Raw genomic sequence first — 15,927 nt, forward strand, 5'->3', positions numbered from 1 at the left:
AACTATTCATTATAGATCTGTTCATTTAAAGACAGTCATTAATTCAATGTATTTACTCACGACTCCATCTGTATATAGTTATCCACTAAACCGAGCTTTATTCATAAATGCAATCCAACCACAACAGCCGGAGACTACTTTCGTGCCCATGTCCACTTTCGGATTAGGCCTACATATTAGGTTTATTTTTTTGTGTATGTTACATTCTGGTTTTCATCGACGTCCTGTTCTTCAGTGCTAATCAGGCTTTACAACACTTCCTTCATTCGCTCATTCCGATCAATAGCTATTTTGAATTTTGAAAAAAAGTATTCTAGTCTGCCCAGATAATAATCGTCGTAGGTTTTACGTTCAATAAAGTAGAGCTAATCTGGGATCTTCTCTCCCTAAGTGCAAAGGTAGAAAGAATTTATCCCACATGTCGCCATGCCATTCACCACCAGAATGGGAGAATATGATGACAAACAAAACTTAAAATACCAATGGTAACGTGTTGATGAATAGATAGCTAGATCGAAGGTGAACAATACACTTGTTTAAAAGAGATCAACTAGAGGGTAATAAATTCTATAGAGGAATGGAATAACCAATCCCCTTACTCACCAGTAACATCTGGAAACTTCCCGAGGAAAGCTACGTGGGGCCAATCGGCTACGTCAGTCACGGCTGGTTCGAAGGCACCACCAGCCAGCCAACCCAACAGCATCATCGTCAGCAGCCTGTGACCAAGAACCTTAGACCTTGATCCTGACCGCTGACTGAGAGGGGCTGGAGTTCCCTGCCAACGCAGACGTCTCGATAATTTATTTCCCGACTCTCTGCGAGATGTGGAGTCAGATGATAGGAGGGTAATTTTTATCTGCGACATCCACGAAATAAATGTTTCTTCGAAGCACCAAGCTGTTTTAGGTTACGCGTCGAGCTTGATTTCATTATTGATAACTCGTTTTACTACATTTAATTCCAGTCTAAAAAAAAAGAAGTTCAATCTTACTTGCCAAACTTCAATTCATCCCATAAGTATGAAATAGGATATAACTGGAACCTTGCATCAAGGAATATTGCACGAAAGACCGTTGAAGTTCAGTAATATACTCAGCTTCAAAATGGTAAATGAAAAATCAATTATCCATTTCACGATTCAATAGAAGTTTAGAGACAGATTTTATGAAATGGCCTAATAGTTTTATGAGAGTAGAGCAGCAATTTTGAGTTCATGCATTTGTATAAGCCTTCCTTCAGACGTCGAAAGAGCATAAGGAAAGGAAATGAAAATAAAGCACCAATTCAGATCTAATATCGACATCCAGTTCGTGAATTTCCCTCTTACCTTCTGTTACTTCTTTCGAACGAACACAATAGTGTTTGGAAGCTCGAATTCAAGTCAATAGGCTTGTTTCATGTGAATAGGGTTCATCGTTCTTATGAATAATGATAAACCATATCCCGTAGGCCTCTTTACGTGGAACGTTGGCTTCGTGTGACACAAAGCTTGGCTGTTCATTCGATGGTTCGAGACACTCTAACCTCCTTGGTTCGAGCCTATTGATAAGAGTCAACATTCTCGTAGCCTTCAGGATTGTATATATCTAGGAAAAGACTGAAACTAACTTTTGATGTCCCAAGATTTAATTTTTGTGTAATTTATTTCGAAATTATGAAAAGGACACCGTGGTGACTTCGCTGTTGTTTGCACCAACACTTGGTGGTTCGAATCTTCGAACCCTGCTTTGTTGTCACAATTCACCATGCTCTCTCTCTCTCTCTCTCTCTCTCTCTCTCTCTCTCTCTCTCTCATTTCACCATCTCGCATGCTGCTGTTGATTAACTCATTTAATTAACTCATTTAATAGCCAGAAAACTATAATAGCTTATTCAATGTCAAGAACAGGGATTTGAAACTGTGTAAGGGTTAAAATCTATATAATAAAAAAAATTACCAAATAAAGAAGTTTTGTGGTTTTTTATGGTAACAACGTCTTTATTTTCAAGAAGTCGAAACTAGGAACGACATTTTGCTTATTCATTCACCTGTCACGTAGTTACAATGGTCTTAGTCTCGAGTTCCACCTTTCCCCATCAGTCAGTCATCCGTTTGCTAAATATTCAAAAGTAGCCAGCCTTCTTATCCACCAGGCGCCTCTACCAAACTGGTAACAAGAAGAAAGCAAATTTAAACAGAACTAGAGACTCGTCTATTCTGTATAAGCTACGATACTGACGAGAAAACACTAAATGACATTTATCATAAAATGTAAGAAGCAACTTATTTTTGAAAACGCACAAGGGCCCTCCAGAGAGGGGATTATCCCTGTAGAGGACTGTGCATAAAACCAAACAAAGTGAACAAAGTGTAAAGAAATAAAAATGAAACAATAAATAGTCATAACCATTTGCAGACAGCTGGCAAATCAAGTTTTGTGTTTAACGATTAAACTTAAGTGTTAACTTGAAGCAGAATTGTAATAAAGCATTAAGCAAACGAGTTGACAAATTGATTAGATCTACAGTTATAATCTTACTCACTTACCTGTACACAAGTAAGGCAGGTAGGTACATGAATAAGGCATTTACGGCTGACATTTGTGCATTTGGTTCTGGCAGTTTCTTTAAGCCTCGAAATTTAGAGTGAGAACCAGATGTGATAGAATTTTCAGTTTGAAGTTAATCATTTGTATTTATTTATATATTATTCTCCTTTTTTTTGAGGGTTATAAATACAGATAGTTATCAAAACATTACCCTCTTTTCATTATTGATTCTTTACTATTATTCATAAATTTATCATACACTGAATTAGATATGAAGCAGTATGGTATCCTTCGTCACTTGTTTTTTTTTATAATTTCTATTGGTTTTGAAGTGGTAAAATATACTTTTAGTCACAGAGAGAGAGAGAGAGAGAGAGAGAGAGAGAGAGAGAGAGAGAGAGAGAGAGAGAGAGAGAGAGAGAGAGAGTCCACATGACAACGCTTCTCGTGCTCAGAAATACAAAGCAAAATGATACAGGAGTCTACGTGGCAGAATATATCATTCCATCTAGAAACCAAAACAAAGAAACAGAGAGAGAGAGAGAGAGAGAGAGAGAGAGAGAGAGAGAGAGAGAGAGAGAGAGAGAGAGAGAGAGAGAGAGAGAGAGAGAGAGTGGGGGGTGTTGAGACAGATACCAACTGCCTGTTGCTAAGTCCTAAGGCCTGTCTAGACTGCTTTTTGACGTAGGCTCGGTCACAAAAGGAACGATAAGACAAGCCTACTGGCGCCAGCGTCCAGCTCGTCCATTTTCTCTTAGGGATAAACTGGGGACTGGGATGTGTAATCGAATTAAAAACAAAGCCCTAATCATAAGAATTCATCCTAATTAAGGAGCAGAAAAAAGGTCCAGTTGATTAAATTGAGCGATTCACTGGATAACCCTACTGGATTCGAAGGCAAAAAATACAGGAGACATTCAAGATTTTTTCTCTTATCTTTCGACACGAATAAATCAGGGCAGTCATTAATTGCTTTCTGAATTTATTTTCTTTTTAACATTAAGTTTCGAACCGAAATATAAGTTTATAGAGCTCTCTAAAATATAAGCTTGTGTACAGTACACAGAAATTGCTTTCTGAATAATTTTAGTATCAAGTTATGAATAGAAATTTACCATTTAAAACTTCCATAGGTTAAGAGCTCAGCCTCAGTACGGAGAAAAATAAGCTACAGTAAATATTAGTTTTTATTTTAAATAACTGAGGTTCACAAGGCTTGACCCTTATATTGTCTGCAGAGATGTACCAAGAAAAATAGAATAATCAATAAAAAATTCAAACAGACTGCATTTAATACTAGTTTGATACGTAAAACTCTGAATCATGCATTAGAAGTAACATTATATCTTCAATATGTCAAGAAGTAAATAAAGCACAAAATCATTCATTTGGGTAAAAACTCAAATATATTTAATGCACCCTCTCTCTCTCTCTCTCTCTCTCTCTCTCTCTCTCTCTCTCTCTCTCTCTCTCTCTCTCTCTCTCTCTCAAAGCACTGCAACTTTCTAAGAAATTAAGCAAGTTTCATGATACAGATATATTAGGCAATTCTTACAGGTATGTCCTCTAGAGTTAACACTACATGAGAACTAAAGGGATTACTACCCGAGAACATCTATGGTTTTCAAACTTGTCCTCTAGTCCCGTGGTCAGACATTATGTGGGGAACCAATTTCCATTTTAAGATATTTATAGATCCGCCAAGTCCACTAGTATGTTTTCTTGATGGACTTTCACTGATCCGAAGAAAATTAAAGTTTGCCACAAGTGTCCCCATATGCTGTTAGAATAAGTAAAAACTAATTAATTTTGATAAAGTTCTGTTTTCTTCACAAATTGCCGTCTAGTTATCAGCAAATTTGAGATTGACTACTCTCTTAACTAGTAGCCACAGATAGCATGATTTTATTCAAGCTTGCATGTGTACCAGAGATAGAAACACAAGATTATGACTTTAATACAAGGAATAGGGGTTTCGTGGGGTATATAGTATTTCATCTATAAATGTCAGAAAAGCACCAAGATTATTGAACGAAATCGTGGCATTAAAGTCCTGGGAACATCGAGTTTTGTTTACACCTTATATTTTATCTAGCTCAGAATAGAAAAAATACTAACAAAGCAAGCAAAAATTTTAGGAAAAATAGGAATTTTTCTTTTTCTTTAATCCTGATTCATAAGGATCCTGAGGGTTTTTGGAAAAATATTTACTCATATAGAAACAGTTTTTTTAACCTGACTCATCAGGAACAAAGGTTTATTTTCTAAATTTTGTCTTATATAGAAATAGTTTTATTTAAATCTTCACTTATATAGAAAAAATAGAAAAAATCTTTTTTGAAGTACTTATCATATACAAATAATTTTTTTAATCCTCACTCATATAGAAAACAATTTTTAAGCCCTGGCTCATACAAATGAGTATTTTTTAAGTCCTTACTCATATGCAAGTACGTAGTCTGTTTTTCTAATCCTGACTTATATAAAAGGAAAATATTTTTAAAGTCTTAACTCATCGAAACGAACGTCAAGTCCTGACTCATAAAAAAGCACTGAATGTGTTTTAAGTCCTGACTCACATAGAAAAGGTGTTTAAATCCTTACTTTTAAAGAAACTAAGACATTCTTTAAGCCCTAAACCATATAAAAACGATGTTTTGTTTTTTTTAAACCCAGACTCATATAGAAACGAAGTTTTGAAGCACAGATATACACATACATTCACACACACACACACACACACCAGACTCTCCCATATAGGCACCCCTCCAATGAGACCACATATCTGATACACGTTCCATAAAGGCATTCCTTATCTATCCCTCATCAGTCACACAGTGATCGCACCAGACCTTCGTCGCAGACATTTATTCTGTCCAGAGCCTAGTCACCACACTGCTGCTGGGAATCGTTTTTATGTAGAAAAGTTTCGAAACAATTATTACAGCGCTCTTTCTGTATTTCCCAGTACCTTCTGTTACTTCTTTGTAATGGATCATATAATCTTTGGAAGCTTGAATTCCCAAGTCAGTGGTCCCTGTGGACTTCCTATATTCAAATAGGGTTCATTCTCTGAATAATAATAATAATAATCCCTTATTAAAATCATACTATCACTATAGTTCCAAATTTAATCATAAATAGCCTACCAATAATTTCAAGGTAATGTCATTACAGTCTTATACTTTGCTACGATTCATCAATTTTATATCATGCTCCAAAAAACTGACTGCAATCTAAACTTATTGAAAAGGCATGATTCAAAAATGTGACCAGTACTTACTAAATTTGTATCTTGAAAGGAATATTAAATCACAAACCAGACAAAACAAAGTCACATATACATTCTAATTTTCGTACTTAACTTGAAGACATCTGACTCGTTATGCAAATTCACATTAAATTGATTATACACAGAAGCACAGGCTAAACACACAAACACACACACATACACACACACAAAACACAGTCATAACATTAATTCCAGTTTTTTCTTTGAAATCTTGGATTGCTGGAAACGTCGAGGCCACAAATATATACTCAGTCAAAAGTTCACAGCAGATCAAAACCTTTGGGAAGGTCCATATTGCTAAAAAAATTCACAATTATATAGAAAATTGCATTTATTGTATTTTGCATACATATACAATTCAGTATATTACACAAACTTCAAGTTACAGATGGACACAAAAACGAAACGATGAAGCTTACCACGAAATTATGCATGGGGTAGGGAAGGATGTTAGGGGGATTTGGCTGATGGGGGAGGGAGGAGTTTTTTGGGGGGGTGGAGGGGAAGGGGTACTTGCTGATGAGAAGCAGATTGATCGTTATGACGTCAGCCTTCAACCATTGCCAGATGCCTTGTTGATCTCCCATGTTAAGCCACACATATGTCTATGAAGAGAACATTTGATTAGGACTGAAAAGCCTCTGTCCATTAGTCAAGAATACAAGTTATAGGTTTAATTCGTTTTTATTAAAAGTTTAGTCTGGCTCTTTCATCAGAACTTGATAACATGAAACATAAGGGTTTTTAATTCACAAGCCATCGACCTATTTAGAATGTTTATCTTAAACATATACAGCTGAATTTTGAATTCACACTCTTCGTCACATATGAAATAATAACCTATGCATTTTTCTTTCATTTGATGATATTTTTAAAATGTTTATTCTATAGAACTAAGCAACTATACAGCTGAACTTTTTATTCACTATCTTGCCATATATGCTACAATAACTCCTATATTTTTCTTTTATCTAAGGATATACATATTGATTAGGCTGATCATTTGAAATATGTTTAGTATAAGAGATTATGCAGCTAATTTTGAATTCACTCTTCCCACATACGCTACAAAAACCCTTAAACTTTTCTTCATTTCATTACTGAAGTCAACATGACCTTGAAAATAAGTTCACGAATTCTCAAGCATTATTTAGCTTTGCGGATATGAGATGTAGGGAAATTTATCAATTTTTATGTTAAATGATGCTGTTTTCCATAAACTCTTACTTTCATATTTATATCTTGGTACTTTTTTATCTCTTCCTTTGGCAGTGTTCTGGCGATTAAATATGCCTTTACGAACTAAATCAGGACCAAAGACAAATAGGTTCGAGTCCAGTTCAGTGTTGGTGTATTTATGACGTAGAATTTCATAGAATGCCATCGGAGAGTAATTCCAAAATGATAATGAATTCATTGATATCGAATTCATGACACCTTTGGAATGACACGAATAAAATTCTAAATGACAAATACTTGGCCATCTAAAGTAAGGCTAACGGCTATTTCTTTGGAGAATATTTGAGAAAAATAAGGGTACTCTGAATCAATGTCAAAGATGGAATTAAACGGATGATAAATACAATACCTTGCTTGGTCATTAGTTCAAAATGATCTCCCAAAAGGATTGTCTTTCACCAAGAGACCCATTCCCGTTTTCTATTACCGGAAACGTTTGATTGGTAGACTCAAGAAAACTCAAATACAATCTCTTTCAGTGCTTCTTAGGTTATTCAAAAATAAAATACGTTAGGAACTAAATCCAGAATGATTTTCTCTATAAAATAAGACTTGAAGAGCAAAAAAAGGAAAAAAATTCAAAATAAGGGGTTAATGGCATGGTTAAGCCTGAAATACATATACTATTATAGTAACTATGCAATGAACCCATTAAATGAAGAGGAAAGGCAACTAAACATGAAACGTATAGCCAGGGGCACTTCTAAAACTTTAATGATTGTTAAAAAAAACACGAATTAATACATATTTCAAATTTTTGTAGAATAATTCCTCTTCAGTGATTTGTATAACCTAATGAATTAACTCGAAATTATCGGAATAATATGGTCCCATGTTCATTCAATAGTTTGTGCCAGTTTAACTGAAGGGTATTCATTGTACAGGAAATCAAATTACATCTTTTAGAACTAAGTTATTACAGGACACTCCGGCAGCTAGGGTACGATACAAGGCCGTTAAACCTATTTGTGTGTCACAAAATAGTCGAGCTATTTTTCCAACCAAGATTAGACTAGAATTCCATTTTCTATCATTCTTATTTCTCGGACGGTAGACTGTTACAAATATTTTTTTTTCTTAAACCTGCATGGCACTTTAGTGCAAATAAAGAAACGTTTAATTATTTTTCAAGGCATTGCGAAAAAAAACTTATATTCGTGACTAAGATCGGGCGTTTCTTCCCAAAATTATACAAGATTGTAAACAAATCAATTTTCAAGCTACTGATCAATAATTGGATATATAATAGAGGCTACGTATAAAATGGCATTATATCTGGATCAACGTAAAATTGAAGAATTTGTTTCACCAAACCAAATGATGAAATTCAATTCATCAAACTAGCCTTCCTGGCCCAGCCTAGTGTAGCCGTTCTTAAATGGCTAAATATAGTTTACTCAGCATTTAGCTAAACATTCCTATCCAACCATAGGCTAAAATAACTTCGTAACTTAGTAAGAAGTGGTGTTATAACCTATCCAGAATATAGAATAATATAGCCTGAATAGCCTTTTGTAATGGAACTTAACAAGAGTGTCTTCCCGAATTAACATTTAAAACATTTTGTCATAATTTATCTCACTGATGAAAAACAAGTAATACCTTATGACATTGTTTCAGCGCCGTAACATTAACCCAAAGTCAAGTGTATTATAAACAATATATGGAATGCTAGGTAAACTTACATATATATTAATTGCAGCAGTTAGTGAAGTCATGAAACGTTTTGCCAAATGTAAATGATTCATTAAACACTTCCATTCAATCGCTTTGGATAATGTTAGAACTACCGAGTTTTGCTCAACTATTCGAAAAAAAATTCAACGGGTCAACTAGAACAGTTAGATAAAAAAACATAAAATGGACATACTGTGCACATAAAAACGTAGTTTAAAAAGTGAAAAGTATTCAAGTTGTGCATACCAGAGAGGCTTGACATTATTCCACAAAATTGATATTGAGTCAATGTAAACAATCAGAGGAATTGCCATTCACATATATTATGTGAATATGATAAGTATAGTTTTCACTCCAATGTTTTACCTTGCACGTTACATTTCCCGTTTTCTTTACCTTGGCATTGAGGGTTGACTCACCTTTCCAAAGGCTATTTTGTTTTTCTTTAAAAGATGGAGGAAACTGTGTAGCCCATGTGTAGATATGTATGTATAAACAAAAAATTAGGAATGAGGAGTTAAAAGAAATTTTACATCAAAAATGAGTTAATAAACCTAACATCTAATTGTAATACAGGACTAAGTACTCAAAACAAAGCAGGTATAAAAAAATCTAATAACACTAATTAAAAGCACAATGCCTTCGATTTCCTTGATTGTAACGTCCCATCGTCGGGTTGAAGGTCCGGAATGACATGTTCAAGCTCTGAAATTACACGCCATTACGGATTTCCTATTGGTGTCATTAATACTGCCGGAATGGACCGGGCTAAATGCCTTCTATTGTGAACCTCATTTGGACGCCGAAATTAAATTCAAAGATTTAATTGTGTTCATTATCAGGTGACTGAATTTTATCGCGCGGCTCAGGTTAATCTGGTCTTTTAGAATAATAGTTATGAAATGATATCCGCCAAAAAAAGGGGGGGGGGGGGAGTATTAACAGAGGTGGTGGTGCGCTTAACTTTCGACGAACGTTGATGCGCAGTCATTATATTTTGCAATTATGGAAATAACCCAGTCTTAAATATGGTGAGAGCACTTCATTCAAATTACTGGAAAAGTTTTATTTTGTGCAGTAGTACCTATTAGGTATTCGCTTTAGTAAACACAAACACACACACGGGAAAAACAATTAAATAAATCCTGATTTCATATCTAAGATGCCCTATTTTATGGCTTTCTTAATTTATATTAGCATATTAAGTCAAGATAAGCTGTAGTACATGCTGAAATATGAAGAATTTTAAGTATTTCTCTTTCTGGTTTTTAAAAATGAAAACTGGACTTTTAATTATATCAGTTATAGGTACACATGTCTTTCAAGCCAATGAAATATTTATATGATACACTTTTTTAATACATCTCACTTGTATTCCACTACAATGAGGCCTTTGTCCCCTAAAGGACTTAATCTCTGTATTGGCAAGAAGTCATCTGCATATTTTGTCATTATTATATTTATTGCTGATATTTTACTTTTTCATTATCACTGTGGTTACTACCAAGTTAGTTTTTTTTTTTCAATTTTCGTATTTAGCCCTCTGAACCTGACTACTGTAACCCCCTAAGGTCTCTCGTTGAAATTTAAGTTACATAATCTGTGCAATAACTGTTATAACTCTCAATGCATTTTTTTCTCACCAATAGTATTACTATTTTTTATGCTACCTCAGCTATTTTGTGGATAAGTGCCGAGTATTCATTTTTTTTTATCATGTTGTCTTATGTATCTAGATTGTGTATGTTACTGTCTGTATTTTGTATATTCCATGTATATGGACCTGAGCTGAAATAAAGGATAGTATTATTCTTATTCTTATTCTTCTTATTATTATAATTAATCAAAAAATAGCCTTTCTTCACCTCAATCACTACTTTTAGTCATGATTTTTCTTCTTTTGAAAAATCATTATCCTCTTCATTCCAGCGTCAATAAACTCGAAATTACCTGCACTAAATAAAATACATTTTTAAACACTTCTTTAGGCAGTTAGAAAAATTCCAGTACACAGTAAATGCTCCCAGGCTAACCTGAAGCTACTGCTTTTGAAATACAATACTTCAATTCAGTTGTTCATTTTGAAAGTCTGAATTCAAAATTTTTGAATATAGACTGGCCTTTTTTTTATTATTTATAATATATTCATTATTGGGAGATATTGTTAGTTTCCTTAAACATTTGCTGACAATGACAATGGTTAATTCCCAAGGTCCTTTACAAACTTAAATTTTCTCTGTCGTCAATTTGTTCCTGGAGTTTGCTTATTCTTTTTTTTTTCACTGTATGAATTTCATTCTTCCTAATTTCATAATACCTTCGTCAAGAACATGAAACAAAAAACAAAAATACTTACGAGAAGCAACTAGGCCACTTTGGCAAGCGTACGAACCTCGTTTCTATGCATTGGTTATCCTTGGCATTCACACGTTCAAAAATGTAGTCTGAAATCCTGAAGAAGGAACGGGAGTATTGTTTTTAATTTTCGACCCTTAGCCAACTCTGCTCGCCTGACGACCATAATCTGTAACGTATAAACATTTTTTTGTATACAGTGGTTGAATAGTTTACATAAATACCTGTCTGTTGTTTTCATTTGTTCTCTGTTGCTTAGTTTGTTGGATTTCAAAAGTATTTACATTGCCCAAAAGGTTGGTGAAGTTGGTTATAACTGTTTTGAGGTTTATGGAAAGAGCACCTTTTCACTGTTGTGTGAATTTGGGGTAAAGGACAGATATCTTGCAATTTAACCAAGCCTATTGAATGTCCTCACTATAGATGTGCTGCAATTTAATCAGTTTAGACATTGCTATTTAATCTATAGACTAATTATTGCAATGTTCACTTTATATAATTTGCACGATTAAGGGGATAAGTTATTCACTGTATTACTTGTGGTTTTGTGAAAACGCATTCTTCAATTTTAGTTTTAATAGTAAACTTTTAAGCTATCAAAATTTTTAACATTCAGGAAAATCATTCATAATATATTTGTCTAAACTAAAACTATAACTTTGAAAACCTTCAGAGGTCTTAAGTGTCTCGAGTTTCATTAATGTACCAGGAAGTTCATAATATGAAACCCAAGCTTTTAATTTTTTATTATGCTTTTTTTTTCTTTACTTTCAACTTCCAAAGAAATGGACCTACTTTTTGATAAAGCTTATTTTCTACACCACCGTAGGTTTCATAGCCTTTAAATTTAAATTCCGATTTTTCTATTAAACCAGAAGTAATTTTTTTTTCAGAAAATGAACTACCCACAATACAAAACTACTAAGAGTACTACGGTTACGCATTCCGAACCGTATGCAGAATACGAACTAGATTTGACAAGTGTTGTTTTTTTCTTGGCAGTATATGTCTACCTCATATTCTGTCACTTAAGGAATTTCGACCAAGTAAGAAATCGGCGATTATAGCAGTCATGGTAAGTCAACGAACGCCTGTTTGTCCTGATAAGGTTAGGGAGGGGCTATTGGCAAGGAGTTGGTAATCGGGTGGGCTATTATAGTTTGTTGATCTGTGTATCAATAATTCATTTAAAAAATCCTTTACTTGCTTTAAAAAACTAAATATAATTTTTTAAAGGACAAAAAAGTATTATCGAAAAAAGTATTATCGAAAAGTTTTATGGATAAAATTCTTATATTAATAAGGGTCTCAAAGGGACCCTTGGCTTCATGGATGGTTGAACTTCACAAATTGTCTGTTAAAATGAAGTAAAAAAATGTAACTATACATTATCCTTATTGAATGCTTTCCATTATGAACTGCGTGCGTTGTTATTCATATGTATAAATGAACCATACAAAAGCTCCGTTAATATCACCGAAATTTTAAGTATACATCTTAGATTGTTGTATAGGCTTTCGTACACTGGGGCTTTTCTACACTGGGGTTTTTAAGGTGATTTTAGTCCTAAATTAAATAAATCCATTGCAGGGTTTTAAATCCATAGTGTGTAAAGAATTTAATACGTTATTAGAGATTGCCGGACAGTCCAATTTTCCAATTATGATTTTGGATTGGGCCAAAGAGTTATTATAGTTTAATGTTCGTGAGTATTATTTTAGGTTACTGTTTGTACTGGAGGGTTTAAAACTGTAAGTTAGATTTTTTATTTAAAATTAAGTTTAATAAATATCGGTTTTTGGTATAGAGATTGTTTGTAGACATTTTTGTAGACTACTAAGTAATGGAAAAGGTTTTATAAGTTTTATGCTATGCCAATATACTTTGCCAACAAACTTGCAAAACGATGATTGTTTACTTCTTCCAGGCATCAAGATACTTCAACTGGCTGGGGAATCGACAGGCAATCCTGTTTTAACTGGACGAAAGGCCCACTGAAATGTGAACGTTGTCTTATATCGAAATCTGACAAGATTTTCTTATCATAAAATTTAAAGACTTATGACATGATAGCTTCTTAAAAGTTGCAAGGTTTTAGCGTATCCATAGAATACTTAAATGTTAATTTTTATTGTCTATTTTTAAGACTTTGTAAACTAACGTATTTCCAGAGTACCTGTAAATTGTGGTTAATTCTGCAATTTTTTTTATATCCAAAAAGTTCTTTTATACTATTAATTAGTAATTTTTCTAAGCAATTTTTCTAATAGAAATCAAATGTTTACACTGTAATTTATTTTTAAATTTCCTTAATCTCTTATGGTCCACTGGAAAACGAGAAACTAAGACATGAACAATATTACAAAATTACAAAAACTCACCATATCATAACTGTGTTGGTTCAGAGTATAAAAAAGTGCCGCTCTAATTTCACAACAATTCTTCGACGAAAAAAAGCCAACGATCCGAGCTGCCATAAACAACAAGAAGAAATACTCAAAAGGAATTATTTCCAGATGTTAGCACTCGTAAACACACTTCAATTTTGTCTTAGTTTGCACATGCGGAGTTTTCACAGATTTGTCAGTAAAATCAGCGACAACAGTTTCGAACAAAGATGCAAATTTGTCGTAATACACAAGCACAGTTTATAAATTTGTCACTGGAATAGGGTGGAACTTTGAAAACGAAGCATAAGATTCAAACTGACAATTTTAACAAGCGCCCATATCCCCCATAGTTAGGGAAAATGGCTTAGGATAACGGCTGGTCCTCAATGAGCAATTATTAAACTACAGGTTTCATCTGTTGTTTACAACTAGGGAAAGGCTGTTTGACCATAGTACGAACAACCTAGACATTTCCCTCATTTGCGCTGCAGTGTGTAATTGTGATGACAGTTGAGCTGTTAAGTGTCTGAAGTAATTGTCACACATGGTTAATTAAGCGAAAGTGAGACATAGAAAAACAAGATTAAATTTTGTCCTCCTTATAACTACGATGAGTATTTATATGGTTACCAGGATCTATTAGCTAGACTTGAAATCTGCTCATTCTGCAAGACTAGAAATATTGTTCTGCAACCATGAAAGATGACTTCTCTGGTTTTTGTATATTTTCACCAATAGGAGAACAGCCCGCAAGTAAGCCCTCTCTCTCTCTCTCTCTCTCTCTCTCTCTCTCTCTCTCGTCTCTCTCTTCATCTCTCTCTTCTCTTCTTTCTCTCTCTCTCTCTCTCCTGCGTGTTTATCCTCACATTATTTCATGAATCTCTTGTTAGAATTTTAAGAGTTGGGAAGGTTTGACGGAATGTCTCTCTCTTTCAAATCTTCTGTTTTCCTCGTAGCTCTGTTGGTATCGCGCTTGGCTCGCAACCAGGAAACCCGTCTCGGTGGCCACGGTTCGAGGCCCAGACCAGGGGAGAAGGAGTTTGAGGGAGCATTCCCTATGACTATTGGTGTACACCGCATCTGTTGGCTTTACACTTTACAGTAAAATCTCTCTCTCTCTCTCTCTCTCTCTCTCTCTCTCTCTCTCTCTTTCATGATGTCTCCCTCGTATCCCAGTTGGTAGCGAGCCGGAACCCATGATCGAATCCTGGACCAGGTAACTGAGTTTTGGATGATCGAATCCTGGACCAGGTGACTGAGCTTTGGTGTACCTCTCTCTCTCTCTCTCTCTCTCTCTCTCGAGTTTTCCTCATAGCTCAGTTGGTATCGCGTTCACTACGCTACCTGGGAACCCATGATCGACTCCTGGAGCAGGTGTCTATGACTTTTGGTGTACCCCCATTTGCTTTTTCAGCAAATTTCTCTCTCACACAATGTCTTCCTCGTAGCTCTGTTGGTGCCGCGTTCAGCTCCTAGACGAGGAATAAGAGGGTGCATTCCCGACGACTTTTCGATGTACCTCTGTTGGCTCTTGCAGCCAATTCTCTTTCTCTCTCTCTCTCCCTCTCTTACTCATTTGTCAGTATGTCTTCCTGGTAGCTTAGTTGGTAACGCTCTCAGCTCGTTGCCACGGAGCCCGTGATCGAATCCTGGGTCAGGTAAAGAAGCATTTTTGGTATGCCTCTGTGGGTTAATTGTACAACTAATAATAAATGAGACACTCTCATAGCTAGAGTGGAGGAAGATGGAGGCCTCGACAAGGCAATCCTTAATCCTCACCCCGTTCAGAAGACTTTCTCTCCTTAGCTGTTGCTGAAGATAATTTGTAATGACAGTATAGCGAGAGAGCACATCATTATTTAACATTTTTCGTTCTTATTAAAAAGTGCATTTCTTATAATACTGATTTTCAACGTTGAGTTTTTGTATATATATTTCGATGCAATTACGAGAGAGAGAGAGAGAAAGAGAGAGCCTACGTCACAACAGCTAAGATGGAAGAATATGTTTAAAAGATTCTTCAATAACGCAAATGTCTTTCAGACAGATCTGTTTCAATTCTCATGCGTGACGGACAGTAAGACGTCCGATATCCCCCGCACCTTTCAATCGACTAATCAATCACTCTTGATTGCATCATTAGGTTTTCAACTCGAAATTCTCGGGATTAGTTATGAACTAATAGACACTAAAATCCCACGGCTAATTAGTTATTAACTGCCATGCCTCTCCTGTTAATAATTTCATTTATTATTATTATTATTATTATTATTATTATTATTTATTATTATTATTAAATTAATTAATTATTTAATTAATTATTATAATTATTATTATTAATTAATTATTAATTTATTTATTATTTATTTATTTTTCCTTTAGTTATTTATTATTTATTATTTACTTTATTATTTATTTATTTATTTATTATTTTATTATTTAT

The 15,927-nt window shown here is 34.5% G+C and overlaps 2 long non-coding RNA genes across 2 annotated transcripts; one reads left to right on the forward strand and one right to left on the reverse strand.

The window, feature by feature from the left end:
• Positions 1 to 6,136: 6,136 nt before the first annotated feature.
• Positions 6,137 to 11,232, reverse strand: LOC135201304 (uncharacterized). The gene is made up of 2 exons (XR_010311483.1): positions 11,096 to 11,232; positions 6,137 to 6,428 (listed from the first exon to the last, which is right to left on the reverse strand). It is a non-coding gene; the product is annotated as an uncharacterized LOC135201304 (long non-coding RNA).
• Positions 11,125 to 13,386, forward strand: LOC135201303 (uncharacterized). The gene is made up of 3 exons (XR_010311482.1): positions 11,125 to 11,265; positions 11,988 to 12,169; positions 13,022 to 13,386. It is a non-coding gene; the product is annotated as an uncharacterized LOC135201303 (long non-coding RNA).
• Positions 13,387 to 15,927: the final 2,541 nt, after the last annotated feature.

The sequence above is a fragment of the Macrobrachium nipponense genome, chromosome 28, assembly GCF_015104395.2.
Source record: "Macrobrachium nipponense isolate FS-2020 chromosome 28, ASM1510439v2, whole genome shotgun sequence".
NCBI classification, from domain to species: Eukaryota; Metazoa; Arthropoda; class Malacostraca; order Decapoda; family Palaemonidae; genus Macrobrachium; species Macrobrachium nipponense.